The sequence below is a fragment of the Euprymna scolopes genome, chromosome 16 (genome assembly GCF_053919585.1).
Source record: "Euprymna scolopes isolate OS-2025 chromosome 16, ASM5391958v1, whole genome shotgun sequence".
Taxonomy (NCBI): domain Eukaryota; kingdom Metazoa; phylum Mollusca; class Cephalopoda; order Sepiida; family Sepiolidae; genus Euprymna; species Euprymna scolopes.
The window spans coordinates 132,905,340-132,925,339 of NC_136497.1; the positions used below are offsets into that span (position 1 = coordinate 132,905,340).

The 20,000-nt window shown below is 32.4% G+C and overlaps 1 protein-coding gene and 1 pseudogene across 1 annotated transcript in view; both read left to right on the top strand.

The window, feature by feature from the left end:
* The window catches only part of LOC145296094 (zinc finger SWIM domain-containing protein 5-like), a 171,997-nt gene that overhangs the window by 12,082 nt on the left and 139,915 nt on the right, over positions 1-20,000 (top strand). The gene's annotated exons all lie outside the window — the stretch shown is intronic.
* LOC145296358 (5S ribosomal RNA) lies at positions 17,158-17,276 on the top strand (annotated as a pseudogene).

Below are 20,000 nucleotides of genomic sequence, written 5' to 3' on the forward strand. Positions count from 1 at the left end.
CTCCATCAATATTTCCAATATTGATTGTAGAGGGAAGGGTAGATACATTTATGAAAATGTCTGCATACCATGCCGTTGTTACAGCAGCAGTAGTTGTATTAGTTGCTTAAAAGTAGTTTTTTTTCTTTCTTTTCTTTTACTTATTCCTACACTACAACGTATATTAAACTCGTGACTAACATTGACTTTTTTTTTTCTTGTTAACTAAACTCAAAGTAATAAGGTAGCGTTCGAGTACTTTTCTCTTCCTCCATTTGCCGGACGATAGAAACATTGTAAAGCCTAATATAGCCGATTAATCCCCCCCTCCATCATTCTCGGCTGAAAAGTAAACGCGCGTGCGCGAATACACACACACACACACACACACACACACACTTAGTAAATTTAATTTTGTAAAATAAATCTTCGTTACCAGTCTGTACGTGCGGACTTTTTTTTTCTTTTTTTTTTTTTATCTGGAATATAATCCCAGCTTTGAAGTTCTATGCGTGTCTGTTTACTTCCGTTTTCTGCCGACCGTTCTGCTGCCCTGAAAATGTCCCGACTGATTAATGCTTACCGTTATTAAAATATTTTTCTAAAAAAAAAAACAGCCAAGTTCGTTTGCTTATTTTAAAACTGATAAACATTAATCGGAAGAGGCTTTTTCACAGGGTATTCATTGAAGTGAAGAAGCAGAACGCTCAGGAAAAAACGGAAGTAAACGCATGCAAAGCTTAAACAAAGCCTAAATTTCTACTAATACAATTGTGCGAATATTTCTTTTGCGTGTCTGTTTCTCGACAATACGTGACTTTGACTTTCACTATATTATATTCGTAAATAGCGTCCATTTGCAAATATTTTATTAATTATAAAATTAAATCTGCCAGAGTGAATTTTTGTTTTAATTATTTTTCATTGTGGAGGAAAAAATGCAAAAATTACATTTACCTTTTGAAAGGAATTTGGAATCCTTTAAACTGACTTAAAAATTCTTAATCTTTATGTACAAAAAAAAAAACTCTTTTGGAAACTGTTTACTTAAAAAAAATTGTAGCGATTAAAATTTTAAATGATAATTTTATAACGCTTTGGTTCAATCAATAATTAGTTGACCATTCGATGCGTCGATGCGATAATAAATTTAATTGGCGGATCTGAAGAATATTGCCCCCTTTAATTCCCCCACCCTCAGGAGATTATTATCGATTAGACATTAGTCTACCAGATTATGAAAACAAGTTAATATTTAAATATTTGTAGGGGATGTTCAGTTTTTAATGTACGTTCTACTGGATGTTTACAGGCCAAATTTCGCGAATTTAGCCTTTTGAAGTTCGCTTTTTTAAAAATGATCTTAAAAAAAAAAAAAGTGCTCAGTTAAACTGAGCTAGGTGTCAGAAATTTCGCGAAAATAGTGAATAATTCCACCCCATTTTCGAAGCTTATAACTCCTCAAAATGTAATTCAAGCCCTAATTTATTTTTTCAATTAAAGGAGCAAGGACCAAGGTTTCATTAAAAAAAAAAAAAAAGTTTTTTTTTTTTTTTTTTTTTTTTAAAGAAAGGTTTAAACTTCGGACTTTACAGGTAAATTTCTAAAAAAAAACAGTACTTTTTTTTGTTTGTTTTAAATTTGAATATATTATTTATTGACCTTTTCTCTTCAATTTGTGATATATAAGACTTTGGTACATAAATTATTTACTTTTTAATAGACATTTCAAAATGGGAGGCGTGAATTATTCGACCCCCTGTCTTTCCAAGCTTATAACTCATCGAAAAATGTAATTCAAACCCTCTTTTTTTTTTTTTTTTTTTTTTTTTTTTTTCAATTAAAGGAGCAAGGACCAAGGTTCAATTTAAAGGAAAAAAAACAAACAAATAACGTGGTTTAAAAAAAAAGGTTTTAAACTTTCAAACTTTACAGGTAAAATTCTAAAAAAAACATATTTTTTTTGTTTTAAATTTGAATATATTGACCTTTTCTCTTCAATTTGTGAGTAAATTATTTACTTTTCGGTGAGTAAATTAATTTACTTTTTAATAGAAACTTGAAAATAGGGGGGGGGGGCGCGTAAATTAAAAAAAAACGGTTGTCTAAAATATTATATTCGGTTTATTGGAAAGAACATAAAATTTCACACTGACCCTGAAAATATCGTAAAACTCTAATCAATAGAAAAATTTTGATATATTTTTAAAGTTTAAAAATTGAAAAATATTGAGTTCGGAAAATTCATTACTGTTTAAAAAAAAAAAAAAAAAAAAAAAAAAAAAAAAATTCTATTACTTTTAAAACAACTTTAATAGTTTATTTTGGAAGTATAATCCATAAAGAAAATAAACATCCCACTTTTAAAAGAAATTACGAGATTTTTATATTTTATTCGCAGTTTCGTGTTAAAGGTGTCAAAAATTCCTACAAAAATTCTGATACACCTAAAACTGAGCACCCTACAAATATTTAATACCTGCTTTTTAAATCTGGTACAAGTGTCCATTCGATAATAACCCGCTGAAAATGAATAATAGTAATAATAATAATATTAATAATAAATTTAATATTAATAATAATATTATTATTAATATTATTATTAATATTATTAATATTATTGATATTATTATTGATATTATTATTGATATTAATATTATTAATATTAATAATATTATTAATAATATTATTAATAATATTATTAATATTATTATTAATAATATTATTAATAATAATATTATTATTATCAATATTAATAATATTATTATTATTAATATTATTAATAATATTATTAATAATAATATTATTATTATTATCAATATTAATAATATTATTATTATTAATATTATTAATAATATTAATATTATTAATAATATTAATATTAATAATATTATTATTTATATTATTAATATTATTATTAATATTATTATTAATATTATTATTAATATTATTATTAATATTATTATTAATATTAATAATAATCGGGGCAAGATTCTTCGTCTGCCAATTAATTTTCTAAAAAATAGTTTTTTCAATTTAAGTTGCTGAATAATTTCTAGCAAAAACTCCCGGGCAACACCGATTATTAGGTACATCTAGTATTAAATACATCTAGTATTAAATGAATGTTACTGAATCAAATTCCATAATTAGTGTATATTTTAATGTCAAGAGTTTTTTATTTTTCATGACTGTCGACAACACCCTCCTAAAATAATGTCAAAAAAAAAAAAAAAAAAACGAAATTAAAAATAAAATGACCAAATATTAAACAAAAAATAAAATAATTTTGAAAATAGTAATAACAAGTTTACGATTTTTTTTTTAAATAAACTCTTAATTTTTAAAATATTAAAACCTGTTTTAATGAATTTTAAAAACATTTAATAAAAATATTTAAAATAAAAAGCTGAATGCTTAGATTACAAACATAATAGTACAGCTTTGTTTGCGCGATCGGATCCTTTATTTCACTTAATTTTAAATCGGTATTATAATGAAAGCTGATGAGGTAGATTGTATTGCGCCAGAGTTGCAAGTAGGGCGTGTCTGTATTTTGTTGTATTCAATTCCGTGAATATTCGACCAGCCGTTCGCCTAAATTAAAATAAAGCGACGATTTTTTTTTTTTTTTCTTTTTTTTTTTTCTTCTCAACGTGCTCAGACAAGTGCGTGCGGGCATTTGCACTTACTCGGAATTGACGCGCCTATTGTCATCTGGTACTGCGCGTGGGAATCGAACTCGCGCAATACAAGGGAGATAATTAGTGCTATCCGTTCGCATTCTTGTATTTATTTTGTAAAGAAGCAAGGGAAAACGTCATACTGACAATAACCTTAAAACATTGCATTGTTTTTCTTTGCTATTAACATAGCTGCCCGGAATCATAGACAGCAAAATAGTTTTAAAAGCGTGTAAACACTTCATTGTCAAGGATGTTCCCCCCCTCCAACACAACAGATACTTGAATCTAGCCTGAAGGTAAATAAAGTGTTTTTTGCAAAAAGTCCACAAAAATCTAAATTCGGCTCTTCTTCCACTCAACCAAAACGTGCTCATACTTCTGTTGGAGGCAATACTGAAAAGAAAATGGTATCTTACGTAATTTCTTACTTTCGGCTGGACAGTCGGACAACCGCTCTTTATATAAGACTAGCTAACGGTCCGGCGATGCCCGGTCATACAATACACTTTAACATATTTTAATTTATGCAGATTGCGTATGTATTATAGAATCAATCGTCTATTGATTTTTATATATTATGATGAATGTCATCGATGGACTAATTTACAAAAATAAAAATAATAAAAAAAAATGTCGTTTATCAAAATCCGTCTTTGTTTACAATATCATGTCAGTTGATATTTGGTCTTGACGATGAATACTCTGGAAAAGCCACTTCTGGTTATTTAGTTTTAAAATATGCAAAGGAAGAAATGATTTGCGGCGATATTCAATGGTACCTCTTAATAATATTAACTCCTTAAGAAAAAAATTGTGAGATACACACGGACTTGAACAATCTCCAGATTTAAAAAAAAAATTTTTTTTTTTTTTTTTTTTTTTTTTTTTAAGAAATGATTTGCGGAAATTTTATCTCCCTTCGTCTGTGTAACGTAAAATATATTCTCCTGTAAAAATAATTTTTAATCTATAGGAGAGAAAAGTTATTTTTAAGATCGGATTTTTTCGGATAAATTTCTGTACAAAACTATCTTGGAACACTGCCAGAAATATAAATTAGCTTTGTGTGAAATTTGTAAACGATAAGTTCCAAAACGGCTGAGCCTATGAGGAAGGAACTCTAACACACATTGTATTCTTTTATAAAATAGATTAGCTTAATTCTTTGTTTATTTATCAAATTAACAAACTGAATACAGTTCATTAATTTTTTTTTTTAATTTTCATGTCTGCGTCCATTTCAAGAAATTTCCCTCAAATTTCACACGTATGGAACTATCTGTATTCGAACTAGCACGTCCAGGTTTTCAGTAGGTGTCGTTAAAATCATTTAGTCTCCGTCTCGTCACTAAAGGTATTGAGAATGGAACGTTTGTTTCGGCTCTGCCGATTCGGCGTCGACCATGCCAGTAATATTAAAAAAAAAAAAAAAAAAAAAAAAAATATTTTTTTAATAAAAAAACTACATATGAAAATTTAATCTCGTTATTAACGAGTGTTGTATGTTTCAAATAAACATGGTTATTTTTAAGTTCTGTTTTTTTTTTTTCTTAATTTAGATTTCAATTTTATTCAAAGAAAACATACTAAATTTTTAAAATATATATATATATATATATATATATATAAGCTTGGACTATAACGACGAATCGCTAAGTTGACGCCGAATTATCCTCACGCCGAAACTTACTAAATCCAAAAGTATTTTTTCTAGTTATTATCGCGTGAAGTAAGGATTGAACTACAGCCTCCAGAGACCCAGTTAATTTTTTTTTTTTTTTGTTCTGTACGATTAGTTTCCACTTTATTTCCAGTTAGCTTTTCCCCATGTCATTTTTTTTTTCTTTTCTGAAAGCCCCCCCCCCCACCTTCTTTCATGATACTTTGACCTAAGAATTTCAACAAAAATACCGTAGAAAATCAAATAAAGTTGAGCGGACAAACCGGAAGTGAACTTGAAATAATCATATAGATAACCTAACAAATTAAACGTACCAAGGAGGTATTGAACACATATTACCGACGAAAAATATATAAATTGGATGTTTTAACACCGATCGAAATTACCGATTATAGATGCGTCGGCCATGACTAAGTGAGGATCTTCTATTTAACTGACTCTCTGTCTTTGGTTAATAGAATACGCTATCAAAAAATTTTACGAACCGTTTGGAATTCTTTCCCGAAAAGATAAATTATACAAAAAAAAAAAAAAAAAAAAAAATCGATAATCGGAAAAAAGTCATAATTGATAATGACTTTTTTTTTTTTTTTTGCCTGTGTTCATATTACGAATCGGTGTTTAAAAATATTTTTCTAATCTTTCATTTTGTCGGAGTTTAATCATGGTCTTCGTAATCTACCATGGCCATGGTTTAAGTCTAGCCAAAACTCGCATTTAATCTGATCAATCAAACTGTTTCTAGTTTTCATTTATTGTCATACCGTGTTATTAACAATAAAATATTGGTCACAAGTCTATAACCTTAGAACAAACTCTGACAGGCCTAATATGGCTAATTTTGGCTAAGAGCAAAGTGTAGTATTTGTTTCTGATGCCATATGTAGTCCTTTGTCCTTGATCAGTTAATGTCCTTTTTGACTGAAGCAATTTTATTTATTTATTTTTGTTTTTGTTTTGTTTTAATCCGGAGAGCTCCTTTTTAAAATCAATTTTCTCACAATAAAAATTGACCTGACTTGCGTTGTCCCCTTGTGAAGGCAAGTAAATTTGAAAAAAATGGACATTGAAATATCATATATACACACACACACACATACTAGCAGGACGCCCGGCCTTTCCCGGTCGTGCATGTGAGTATTGTTTTTTTCCAAACACTTGTAAATTAAAAAAAATAAATAAAATAATCCGAGATCGTAACCAAAATCTTAAGGCAGCGAGTCAAGTATGATAACCATTAGGCCAGCTTGACTATCTTTTAAAGTGTTTTAAAACCTACTTATTCTTAGCATAAGTAATTTGTCATGTAAACGATTCATGCATGCGCATTCGTGAAAGTTTAGATATAAATCCGACGCCTCCCCACGTACCAATTTTTTAATATTGACGCCTTAGCAGCCCTTTTTTTCGGATGAAAACTGATTAAAGTTTTCCACATGTCTGAATATCCTATATACCAAATTTCAAGTAGGTATATTTTGAGTTCTCTCTCTTACGTACGCGCGTACAAAAGCGACATCTACATTGAGATATTTTGATCGTTAATTATCAAAACTCGTAAACGGTATATAAGTCAATGTGGAAAAACCGGACGTATCTTCTTGGCTTTGAGATCGTTTTAAAATTTAACGCTCGAAACATCTTCGTGGAGGTGTCGCTTTTGTACGTCTATAAATCTCGCCGGTCTGTTTAAATGTATGTTTGTTTGTATGTCTACCTAAAACTTTTAACAAATGCGATGGATTTTCACGAGATCGATATCGTTTTGAAGCTCGACCCTTCGGACGACAAATATCGTAAAATTGGCTAAAAATATTAATTCCTTCATCCTCATTTTTTTTTTTTTTCGCCGATATTTTCGAAAGTGATCCCCTCTTTTTGATTTCTTTAAACCTTCGCCACTTTCGGTTTGGTGATGGACGCAACGACAAAGACGTCTTTTTTTTTTTTTCCTCCTTCGTGGTACGGGTTCGAGCCTGCCTACTACCCTCCAAAGACCCGGCCAACGCCGGGAATCCTGGCTCATTATTTGTATAAATGTGTGTGTGTGTGTATATATATATATATATATATATATATATATATAGACTTCGGGGCTTGGTGGGAGATGCCCTTTTCTCTTCGCTGCAACCTCTGTCTCACAGAAGAGATGTTGCGAGTTTGTCTCTGCTTTATCGTTATTTTCATGGAAAGTGTTCGACTGAGCTTCAATCTATGGTTCCCCCTCGCCAAACTTTCACAAGAAACACAAGACTAGCTGAAAACATTATCAATAATTTTCCTCACTCTTTATCTGTACCTAAACCTAAACATAGATTCCATGATCAAAGTTTCTTCCTTAGAACTGCACGCCTGTGGAATTGTCTTCCGTTTTCCTGCTTTCCAGCTTTCTATAATATGGTTGTCTTCAAGTCCAACGTGAACAAGTTTCTGATGAGCCGTTCCACTTAGGTTAACAAATTTACCGAACTTCCATTACTATCGATTACTATATTGTCCTTTTGACTACTCTACACTCTTTAACCCTTATCCTTGAGTGGCCTATCGGCCTTGATAAGTGGTGACGTCTATGTAAAATATATATATATATATATATATATATATATATATATATATCATATGGTGAAGAAATCTTTGACAAATATATTAATTTCGCAGCCAACTGACTTGCTAAATGTTAAAACTCCAGAATCCCCCCCCCCCTGGGGAAACTAGATTTTCCCCCAGATTAAAAACCGGCTTTGTGTTAAACATTTTCTTCAAGAAAATAAAATGTTACTATTGAATCGTGTTTTTATCAGCCATGATAAAATCTGATGAAATAAACAAGGGGATACAACGAAAGAAGTCAAAAAATTATGTTCAATACAGTTTAGTAGTAAAATCGCAAATTTTTCTTTTCTTAGTTTAAAATAAAAACTACCTGATCGATTTATGATTTTTGGAATATGACCTCGTCGTTCTATAACGAGTGCGTGCACTGCACTACTGCATCATATTGATTTATGTATTTTCCGCCATAAGTGCCAATTTGAATAAGCACCATTTTAAAATGTATTTTTGTGTTTATTTTTCAAGTTTGCTTATTTGAAAATGTTTTCATTGCGATGATAGTATATGTAGTTCTTTCTTTGGCAACAAAGCGCACGTTTTTACGCGAAATGCCCCCCCCCCTTCCTCCCATACACACGCGTACATCGCTAGATTTTTGTAGTAAGACTTGCTTTCTCTCTCTCTCTGTGGGTGGAGGGGAACCACATAATAGTAAGCTGTTCTATTTTAAGGGTCGCGTCTTTCTTCAATCGACGCGACTTGCTTTATTTTTATACGGCGTTTGTCGGAAAGGGGGCGTGGCTCACGTGATAATGACCTTGAAATTGGTTTATTGATCATCTATCTCTCTCTCTCTCCATCTCTTTCTTCTTTCTCATCACACCCTCTCACTTTCCGTTTCACTTCACCCCCCTCTGTCTCCTTCTCGCTGATTCTTCCATTCTTGATTTTGTAAAGATCGGTCCTCACAACTAACTCTCAAAGATAAATGTTCTGCTCCCTAATACTCCTCCATTCCAACCAACCATAACGTGTACAATAGTTTTTTCTCCCTTTCTTTACGCCTGGGAAATATCGACGCTGTCAAAATCATAATTATTGTTTTTTTTGGTTTTTTTTTTAATCTATATAAATAAAAAACATGTATGCGTGTGTGCCTGTGAAAATATTTAGCCAATAAACGCTTAAACAAATGGCCACATGACATTGAAATTAACAGGAAATAGTACCCCTATAGCAAGGATGGTTTATAATAAGTAAATTTTGTTTCGATATATGAATAACGCGTATAGAAATATGTCGGCATGTTAAAATGTTCATTTCAATTTGCTGACATTTCTGTTTTGTGCATGCGCAAATTCATTCGTAGTTTCATTTTAAATCTTATCTGTCGATAGCTCGAACGGTAGGTAACGCGGCTGGAACGCTAAATGTTTTGGTTTCGATTTCGATTTTAACTGCTGGGGCCCCGAGTCATTTTTATTTCTTGTTTTACTTTTTGGCTAGGTACAATATAATACCAAATAGAGAATTGGCTCTATAATAATAAATACGAAATCTGCATGTATTAAATATTAGGCGTATTTTACGACCGGGCAAAGCCGGGCGATCCCCCCCCCCCACTAGTCCTGAAAATTTGTACAGGTATGTGATTGACCTTGGATTTTGTTCGTGCGTGCACATTATATATATATATATATATATATATATTAGCACGCCACAAAGCGTTTCTCGATACGATTAGATATTTGAATTCATGCAGATTTCGTATTTATTATAAGGTCGATTTTCTATTTATTATGTTGTACCCAATATATAGTGATTTCAAAAGTTTTTTTAAAAAAAAGACTTTGGTGCCATCAGCTAGAATCTAAATCAAGACATTTAGCTCTTAAACATTATTTATAACCATCTGAGCCTCACGTGCATATCAAAGCTATAAAAAACATCAACGTAGTTAAACGTATAAAAGTATATTTGTGGATGGTTCGCTTTATCGAATTTGTTCCACATGTTCGAATCCTCTATTAATAATATGTTTCAAGTCTGTATACCAAAATTTAAGCTTGGTAGAGACCTACGCTCGCGCGCAAATACACACGTGACCTTGTCGGTCTCTACTAAATCACTAAATTTTCGATCTTCAAATTGGAAACTTTATAAGGCATTTATCTACATCAAATCTATAAACAGTTTATACAAGCGCGTGGAGAAAATAGCAGCAGCAGCAGCGAAGGATGGCTAGCTTGCGAAAAGATTAGCAGCAGTAGCCGGAAAAATGTATACATGCAAATTAGAAAGAAATGAAAAAGCAAAAGGACACTATGTGCTCGAGGGAGAAACAAAGTCGACGTCGAAGAAAATCGACGTAAAATCGAAGGCGAGAAATGGCTGGCTACGGCCGGCTTGAGGTCGGAGAAGAAAAGTATTTACTGGGCGAGATGGACGATGGTGAGACTTAAGTGGTGTCGATACAGCAAAGTACGGTAATAAAAACTTATGTTAAAAAGAGAAAAATGCCGAGCAGGATTTTTATTTCTTTGTTTGTTCATATCTGCAACGTTACAAATCTAAAATTGTATTATGTAGAATTTCTCGAAGAAGGCTGTGTTCACGGATCTCTAAATGCGTTCTTAAGAGACATGTTGCATAAAGTATCCTTGTTTCCCCCCCTTTTTTGTCACCACTTACTGAGGCCCGGAGGCCACTCGAGGATAAGGGTTAATGAGTATACAGTAGTCAGTGGGACAATATCGTAATTGCTAGTAGTGGAAAATTGGTGAATTGGATTAATTAAGGGGGGGGAACAGCTCAAGAATTTGTTTATGTTGGACTTGAAGACGATCATATTGTAGTCAGTTGGAAAGCATAAAAACGAGTTCCACAGGTGTGCAGTTCTAAGAAAGAAGCTTTGTTCATGGAATTTAGGTTTAGGCACAGATAAAAAGTGGGGGAACTATTGATAGTGGTTTCAGCTAGACGGGTGTTTTTCGTGAAAGTTCGGCGAAAGGGACTCTAAAATGGAGCTCAGAGGAGCACTTGCTATGACAACTATAAAGCAGACAGGCTCGCAACATCTCTTCTGCAGGGAAGAGAAAAGGGCACCCCCCCTCCACACACGCACTAGGTTACGAAGTCTATTTTGAACTCTGTCAAGGCAGGATAAGATTTTTCATTGCTCATTAGGTAAAAACTGATGATTTCTCGTACTCGCTAAAAATGTTTACGTTTTGTATTTAAATTTCGCTTGCATTGGGCAAGTGCTAGATGATAGCGCAGGGAGGCAAAGGCGTAGACTGTCAGCTCGACGGTCGAGTTTTAGATCTTAGCTTGAAGAACTTGCTTTTGTAGCAAGCTGCAGTGATGGCGAAACATTAAACAATATTGTCTGTGGATAACACGCACGCACACACATACAGGAAATTAAAGTTGACGTATGTTTTCCTCATGCGATCAGGCAAATTCATGCAGGTCTTTCCTCGGCTTTTTTAGTGAACGTCCATTTTTTTTTTTTTTTTTTTTTTTTTTTTTTTTTTTTGTGCTCTCCCTCCTTGAAGCTCTCGTTTCCCTTATTAACTTCATGTGTCTCACTGTATTTAATATTTATTTGATAGGTTACGTACATAACGAAACACGTGCAATACACTTATGAATGGCATTCGCCCATATTTATAAAAAGCAATAATAAACAATAAAAATTATGGTTGTAGACTGATTTATTATTACTAGTAAAATGAAATCCAACAGTGTGTGTGTATTAGATATATAATTATAAAACTCAAATGACCTTGTAACGAGTGACGTAACCCACTTTCCGGTTTACGACATCCGGTTTCGCGTGCGCATAAACATTGACCCATAACAACGTAAACAAATAAACACAAATCGCTTCTTTTGCAGATTTTGACCTGCGCACTGAAATATTAACGTTATTATTTCGAAATTATTATTTAACATGGGAAGAGTGGGGGTGTTTTGCAACTATTCTTTATTACAACTATACTGTCGCTATTTTCTTACAACTAAACAACTTTAACCCGTTGATAAACATAAGAACAATTGTAGTAAAGCCAAGACTACTACTACTCTATCAGTCCCTTTTCCTTCCTTCCTTTATTTTTTGTTTCCATTTCTAGATACAAAATAGTTGTGAGAACGGTGAATTTGACACCTTTAATAATCTGTTTCAATATTAGTTTTATTTTATTTATTTAGGTTTTATTTTTTTTGCTTCAGGTTTTTTATTTTATTTTATTTTATTTTTTTTTTTAGATTTTAAGTTTCTGTAACTTGGTTGAAGGATTCCAATATGGGTTTTTCATTATATTTCTCATCGGTAGGTTCATGCGCGTTTTTGCTGCTAAATGACTTTCGTAGGAAAATCATGTTTAATTTTCGATTTTTTGAGCGATTATTCGTAAAAATAGGCAACTTTACACGAATAGGGAGGATGTTCGAGTGATCCGTCCGTGATTTTTCATTTTAATATACTTTCATACAAATGTTTCTGTTATTTAAAAAAAAAAAAAAATTACGTCACAAGTGTCACGCTCATACATGAATTCCATAGCAAATATAACATACTGACCCAACGGGTCACGGATATATATATATATATATATATATATATATATAAATCCAGGCACGTTTGATTATATACGACAGTTTTCTTTTTTTTCTCTCTCGTTTCAGCTGGTAAGTTGTGTATTAACTTGCTGAGGGATGTCTTTGTCAGCCATTTTCCTTTAGCGCTTTCGATCATTAATTGTCGTCAGGGACAATTTTCTTATTAAAGAGGCTTTTTTTATGTTGCATTTTTATATGTAATTAATTTAATTTTGGTTTTATTGGTTGATTTTTTATTTTGTTTGATTTAAGCTTTCTGTTGTTTGGGAAAGAATAACAGACTTATATCAAAGTAACTAAATAAAATGTAACCACTAAATAAAATTAATTACATAAAAATGGGTGTATCTCTTCCAGTGGTCGTAGATACTAACCTGAAAATTTTTACGTACCTGAATACATACAGCGCCCAATATTCCCAAACGGTCACCATTTTAGTATTAGCCACGCTCATCGTTTCTTAACTTTGGTGATCTAACGAGAACCGGTATGTCAATGTGATTATGCCCTATGAAATCTTTTTTCTTTTCATGAAATCGTCCCAGACAATGCATGAAGCCACTTGATGTAAGGAGCTAAAAAAAAAGAATACAAAATAAGAAACTAGTCAGCGATAAGTGTTAGATGGAGTAGGTTCCAACCCCCAAAACAGCAATTCTTCCTCCTTGGTCAGAAGCATCGCTCATGGAGCGCGAGGAGTAAAGAATAAAATTTATTACCGAATGATGCCGGTTGACCTTGCAGGTTCACAATGACTAAACATATGCATGTGTGTTGACGGAGGGTTTGAATATTGCGTTTTCATCACTTGTATAACACGCATGCGCATACCTGTTTCGGTTATGTAGAATGCAACCTAATTTTAAAAGTACAAAAATTTAAAAGAATATAAGGTGCTTATTCAGATTGGCACTTATGGCGATAAACAAAAATGAAAAAACTCCTCTTTTGTATCTACTTTTCATGGAATGAAGATTGCATATTCCAAAAATCACAAAAAATTGTTTTTTGTGTACTCATGCAGTGAGTGATCCGTGATTAAATAATGTTATTATTTTAAAAACCCTTAACATGGGGAGGAGAGGCTGTTTTGTACAATTGAATAAAAAACACAAACTAATTAAAGGTGGAAATGCGATTAAAATATATATATATATGTATATATATATATATATATATATATAGCGCGGATCACTCTCTGCATTAGCACTTTTAAAAAAAAATTTTTATTTATTTTTTTTGTCGAAACAAAATAGCCGTTTTTTTTTTTTTTTTTTTTTTTTTTTTTTTTTTTTTTTTTTACTGATTAGTGAAGGCCAAAGTTATTTTAATCAAATTTAGTTTTTAATTTATACAAAATGATCTTGCTAATTTTTTTCATTATTTGGAAATTTTGTCCTGCAAAAAAAAAAAAAAACTATATATACGTTATGTTAAATTATTCTTTGGTTTTTAAATCGTACGTTTCGGTTGTCTTTCCAAAAAAAAAAAAAAAAAAATGAAATGAAAATAGATTTCTACCCTTGATGCCTTCATAGACGCTTTATTTAGTTTTTATTTTATTTTTTCACTCGCATTGACACGGAATAAAATTTGATTTTCTTGAATAAAAAAAAAAAAAATATATATATATATATATATATATAATCAAATTACGTGATTTTTGGAATATATTAGCTTCGCTCCGTGGCTGGTACATGCATTATACAGACTTTTCGGCGTTTCTTCACTATTGGGACCAGGTTTTGTAGTCGATAAATGAAGTTTTCACCTAAAAGTTTCAACTGACTTTTTTTTTTAATTCTATTAATTCAATTCTAATAAGTTACAATGGTAGCTTCCAAATTATGCAGCCAAAGTTACCTGAATATTAATGAATTAAAACAAAACTTTAATCATGCTAGTAGATGAAAAATTGCCGTCATCTTGTTTAAATCGAAACGGAAAATCACCCTTTTAAACTGTCTTATGATCGTTTTCACCAAATTCTTTAATTTTCTTTAATTTTCTACCTTATCGATTTTCGTGACTTTATTTTATTTTTTATTTATATAATCTTAAAAATCCGAAGAGTATGTATATACCATTGTTTTCATGTGGAATTCAGAATTATGATTTCTAAAGTTTCGTCCCAATAGTGTAGAAACGCCGGCTTTTCTGGGTTTTCTTCACTTAACTGTCATGTGACATTTGAAATAAGCACCGAAAAATCTTTCTGATGTACGTACCCGTCAAAGAACGAAAATGTCATATTTTTTGAGTAAGCAAAAAGGGACGGTCTCGCATCGCCATTTTGAAAAGAAAAAAAAAAGCAAGGCCAGGAGGCGAGTCTACAATTTTAACTTATGAAATCAGCCTTGTAATGCTAACGATTTTACATTAATCGCTTTAAATCGTTTCAAAATGATTTTCTTTGTGAAAGTAAAACTACTTGGACAGTTTACGTGTTTTTTGGAATATGAAAATTCGTTCCGTGACTAGTACATATATGGTAAAGATTTTTCTGTAATTTCTTTTGGCAAATGTGTATTTCAGCGGCGTCAATTATTTGAGACAAAAATTTATAAAAAAATATTTATTATATAAAACACATTAAATCCTAAGGTTGAAATAAAACCCGAAAAAATTAAATTTTTTTTTTTTTCTAATTTTTTTATTAGACTAAATGTACAACAATCCGGACTGCCATCTTGTTTTGAAAATTTGGCCTTTCTAAGGGTTGCCAGATTGGCCTTTTTGAGGCCAAATTTGGCCCTTTTTTACGCTCTTGCTTGGCCAATCTAGCAACCCCTTAGAAAGGCCAAATTTTCAAAACAAGATGGCAGCCACGATTGTTGTACATTTAGTCTGATAAAAAATGTTGAAAAAAAAAAAAAGATTTAAACATTTTTCGGGTTTTATTTCAGCCTTCAAAAAATAATTTTTATAAATTTTTGTCGGTCCTTTTTTTAGTTTGAATGAACCCATTTTTCTAATGAAACAGGAAAGAGATTTATTTTATGAACCCAACAAAAGATCATAGCGATTCAAAGAGCTTCATCTCTCGTATTTATCACTATGGCAACATGCTCCACGATTGCACTTGTATGACATCGATATATTTAGGTTGGTCGGAGAGGGAGGGGGTAGCAGACTGATTGTGATGGGTTAGTGGTACTAAGACTATTATTGACTATAATACTATCTAGCTTTTTATTATTTGTTTTGTGATTGTGGACCTCCTCCGCCTTCCTGCAAGCAGTCTTCTTTCCTCCTCTTAGCATGGGGGGGGGGGGTTAATACATCGGATTTTATGTTTTTTTTTTTTTTTTTTTTTTTAATTTTTTTTTTTAAATTAGATTACCAATACATACTTGTTAGTATTGCACTTTAGTTATGCAGTTTACAAGTAAAAATAATTACACTAAAAAAACTGAATGTAAAAAAAAAAAAAAAAAAAAAAATTTTAACGATTTTTTTTTTTTTTCATGACTCTGAATATTATGGGTTTGTTTTAGTGTTAAGGACGCAATCATTTTTTGTTTTTAATGTCTTTTTTTTTTTTAATGTCTGCCTCAAAGTCTATAGTATACAATATTAAAATTAAAGTTAGATGACAAGTTTCAGTAAATACTTTAAAAAAAAACTTTTGTATTTTTCTAGTTAAGTATAGTAAAACAAATATAATTTACATTTCTGCATTTAACTAAACATCGTTTAATTTGATAATTTAATTATACTTGTGTGCGTGTATTTTATAAAATATATATTGGCGATTAAGCTACACTGAATATTCCGCGTTTCATCCACTCTAGGACTCTTCAGGCTTATGCGCGCATTCTGTGGTTCTTTATCGTTTTCGCGCATAAGCCTGAAGAGTCAGAGTTGATGAAACGCGGAATATTAAGTGTAGCTTAACCGCCATATTTTATAACTTACTAACTAGCTCTACCTACGTATTGAACACTTTTGAAGTAAATACTTAAAGTTTACGCATAAATCTATACTTTCGTATATTAATTTTATGTGAGTAAATGAAGTATATATATATATATATAGCTATGATTTTTTAGCTTGCTTAAATTTGCATATATACATGCATATCAATGTAAAAAATAGCGTAAACCAAGGAATGGATTAGGAACTTCGGAATATATATTCTAGGCAAAACGGTGAGAAACATGCGCATATTTCGTGCACCTACGAATTTGTAAGGACACTAAAAAGCAAGGATGAATACTACCTTCCTATCTCAGTAAAACAAATTAAATTGCCGCAAAAATCACCCATCTCTCTCATATATATATATATATATATATGGTGAATGCTCCGAACTACAAGCCCTTGTACCCCCTCGACGTAAATACCCCCGACAAACAGAAAAGCCCACCCCCTACACAGTAGGGATCCCTAGGTGTAAGAAAGCCTTCTACTCTAATAGTTTCTTCCCCCAGAACTGCTAGACTTTGGAATTCCTTTCCGCGTTCCTTCCCCAACTGTACTGACATGCAGAAGTTCAAGTGTAATGTGGACAGACCTCTTGCTGCTCAACTCCCTACATAGTATCCCTGCAACTTATGTCCCCTACATCAAAGTGGCACTGTGCCTTGTTAGGGGTGAAAAATGTAATAAAAACTAATTTCATAGCAAGTTATATACGGCACAATCACGTTGACACACCGGTTCCCGTCAGATCATCGAAGTTAAGCAACGTTGAGCCTGGTCATTACTAAAATGGGTGACCAATTCGGGAATACCAGGTGCTGTATGTAGGAGGACGTCGTCACCTCCCTGCAAGAGTTTAAAAAATCTAACGTCATCTCGCCTAACGGGGATATACAGGCGACTGGAGACCGCTTGTGAATTTCATACTCCCATGAAACTTCCTCCTCCTTCGGAGGAAGCCGGTTAAACCCTGAATAGGGTTGGTGCTGACTGCGCACACACATAGCCAGTTCAAGTCATCCGGTTTACAATTGTTTAAAATAATCTCCATTGGAAACAAAGTTCGGCTAGTCTTATAGAAAGGGCAGGTATATATCCAGCTAAAAGAAAAACCAAACGAAAAACTATGGCACAAAGTTTGGATTTTCTTGATCCAAATCATACTGGTTTCTGTAATGGGTCGGTTTTTCAACCAATTTTGTATTCGTTTGGAAATTAAATAAATAAATGCAGACTCGTTCCTCGATTAATTATTTTAATAAGGTGTGTGTGCGTGTCCAGAGAAGAGGGAAAGTGAAAACGGCAAGAGCGAAAGAAAAATAGATGGATAGAAATATAAATAAAAAGTATCCCGGGTAGCGCTGGTGGGGGTATGTCATATAGAACCAGGATATAGACACAAGATTTCGCCAGATCCATGAAGTACCTATTTACAATGCCTCCGCACGGGACAGTTAGACACCAGGGTCGTTATTTTAACGTGGAGAAAACGTACAAAAAATAAAAATTGTCTCAGTCGTGAAGGATTTCTCCTCTACTGAAAGAGAACAAGAAATGGAAGTGCCGCATCTGAAGAACAGATGGTATTTATTTGCTCCCCCACCGAGCAAATTAGGCACAAGGCCGATTTTTAATGTGAGGAGTGAAGGGAGGGGGAAGGGAAAAAGGGGACCAGCTCCCGAGAGGTGGGAAATGGGAGCTGGTTAATGGTCAGGCATGTGGGGTTGCCCCCACATCTGGTCTTTGCTTGCAGTATCTGAAGAACAGATACTACACTTTGATCTTAGTTATATAGTTTATTGCGTGAAAATTACAAAATTTTCATTAAATAAAAAAACAAACAACCTTAGGCACAAGGCCCTCAAAGAAATTGGGGAGGTATAGGGTCTTTTGTGACTAAAGTTGTTTGAAATCTTAGCCAAAAGACCAAAGAGAAGAAATCTTTTTTTTTTTTATCTTTGCCTTAAAAGCGACACACATTTTTTTTTTTTTTTTTAAATTTTTTTTTTAATATTCCATTTTCCGTTTTTAGGGATGCACAGCATAATAACGGCCCAAGCAAATATTGTTATTGATTGTTAGCGGGGGGTGGGGTGGGGGGTCTCCCTAAAAAAACCCGATATGCTGATAAATCAGAATATTTGCTTGTTTTTTTGGCAGTAGACCATTTGGAGGAGTTCAATTATCCAGTGCAGCATTTACCTAAAATGCAATGGAGTAACGTTCCTTACATTGTGTGATATGTATTATTTTATTCATAAAACTAGCAGGCCGCCCGGCATTGCCCGGTCGTAAAATACGTATATGATATTTTGATTAATGCAGATTTCGTATTTATTATACTGGACCGAATATATAGTAATAATTTATAGTTTTAAAATATTACTCTTACGCAACCACTGAGAATCGAAACCAAAACGTTATGCTTACGACCTAATTTTTTTTCTTTGACGTAAATGCCTGGGCTATGAAGACGTTTGCAAGGCTAAAAATTAAAACCTGGACCAATAGCTATTACGTTACACATGCATATACGTAATGCCGTCGTCCAACCTTCGGCTAGCAAATTCCATTTTTAATTTTCACTTTTGCACTGATTTTCCCCGGCTAAAACCCAAAAATAAAGTTTTGCATGGGTTCGAATACCCTATATATCAAGTTTCATGTCTGTAGACCAAAAACTGACAGGAGTTTGGTAGGCAAAATTATGAGATTTGTGTTTACTATAAGCTTTTTACCCAACTATTTCGCAAATATAACTCATGTAGAATATCTGCATGAATATAATTACACTTTACATTAATACTTAAAGATGATTATCCCATAAGAAAACCGGAAAAACTTATAGGAATTAAAATGAATGTTTAGAAGAATATGCAAATTAGCTTGATCTTTTGCAGATGAATGCAATTTCACAACCCATATATAACAAAATTGTATTTTTTAAATATATAGAAAAAGTTTTTTTTTTTTTTTTTTTTTTTAATGAACATTAATACACAAAACTAAACTAAACTATAAGAGTATAGATTACTAATTATTAATGGATGTGCGTTTCGTCATTTGCAGCTTTTCAGCATGGTTGAATTTTTGAAAGATTTGAAACCGCAATCAATGGCTTTGAGCAGGCGTCGTTTAAGTTCGCCCATGATATCTCTCCAAAATTACTCTTATGTCTGTACTTTTTTTTTTTTTTTTTTTTTTTTTTACCGCTCACCTAAGGACCTGAGAGTAAAATGATTGCTGGGTAAATTTTTACCTGGTTTCCACCTTAACATTTTTCTTTAAAATGACTATTACAGGTTTTCAGGTATGCTTAAAACAAATATATTTTCCGCAAATAAGTAGTTTTCTGGATATTAAGCAATCGTCGCCATCTTAGTATGCACGCTTGTGCATGTAAACGCAACCCCGAGAAACCACAAGCGCATGTACCAAGATGGCCACCAGCAATAACATAAATGATATTGCTTAATATTCGGAAAATTACTTATTTACAGAAAATTTCAATATTAGTTTTCAGCATACTTTTAAAAGTCGTTATTGGAAAA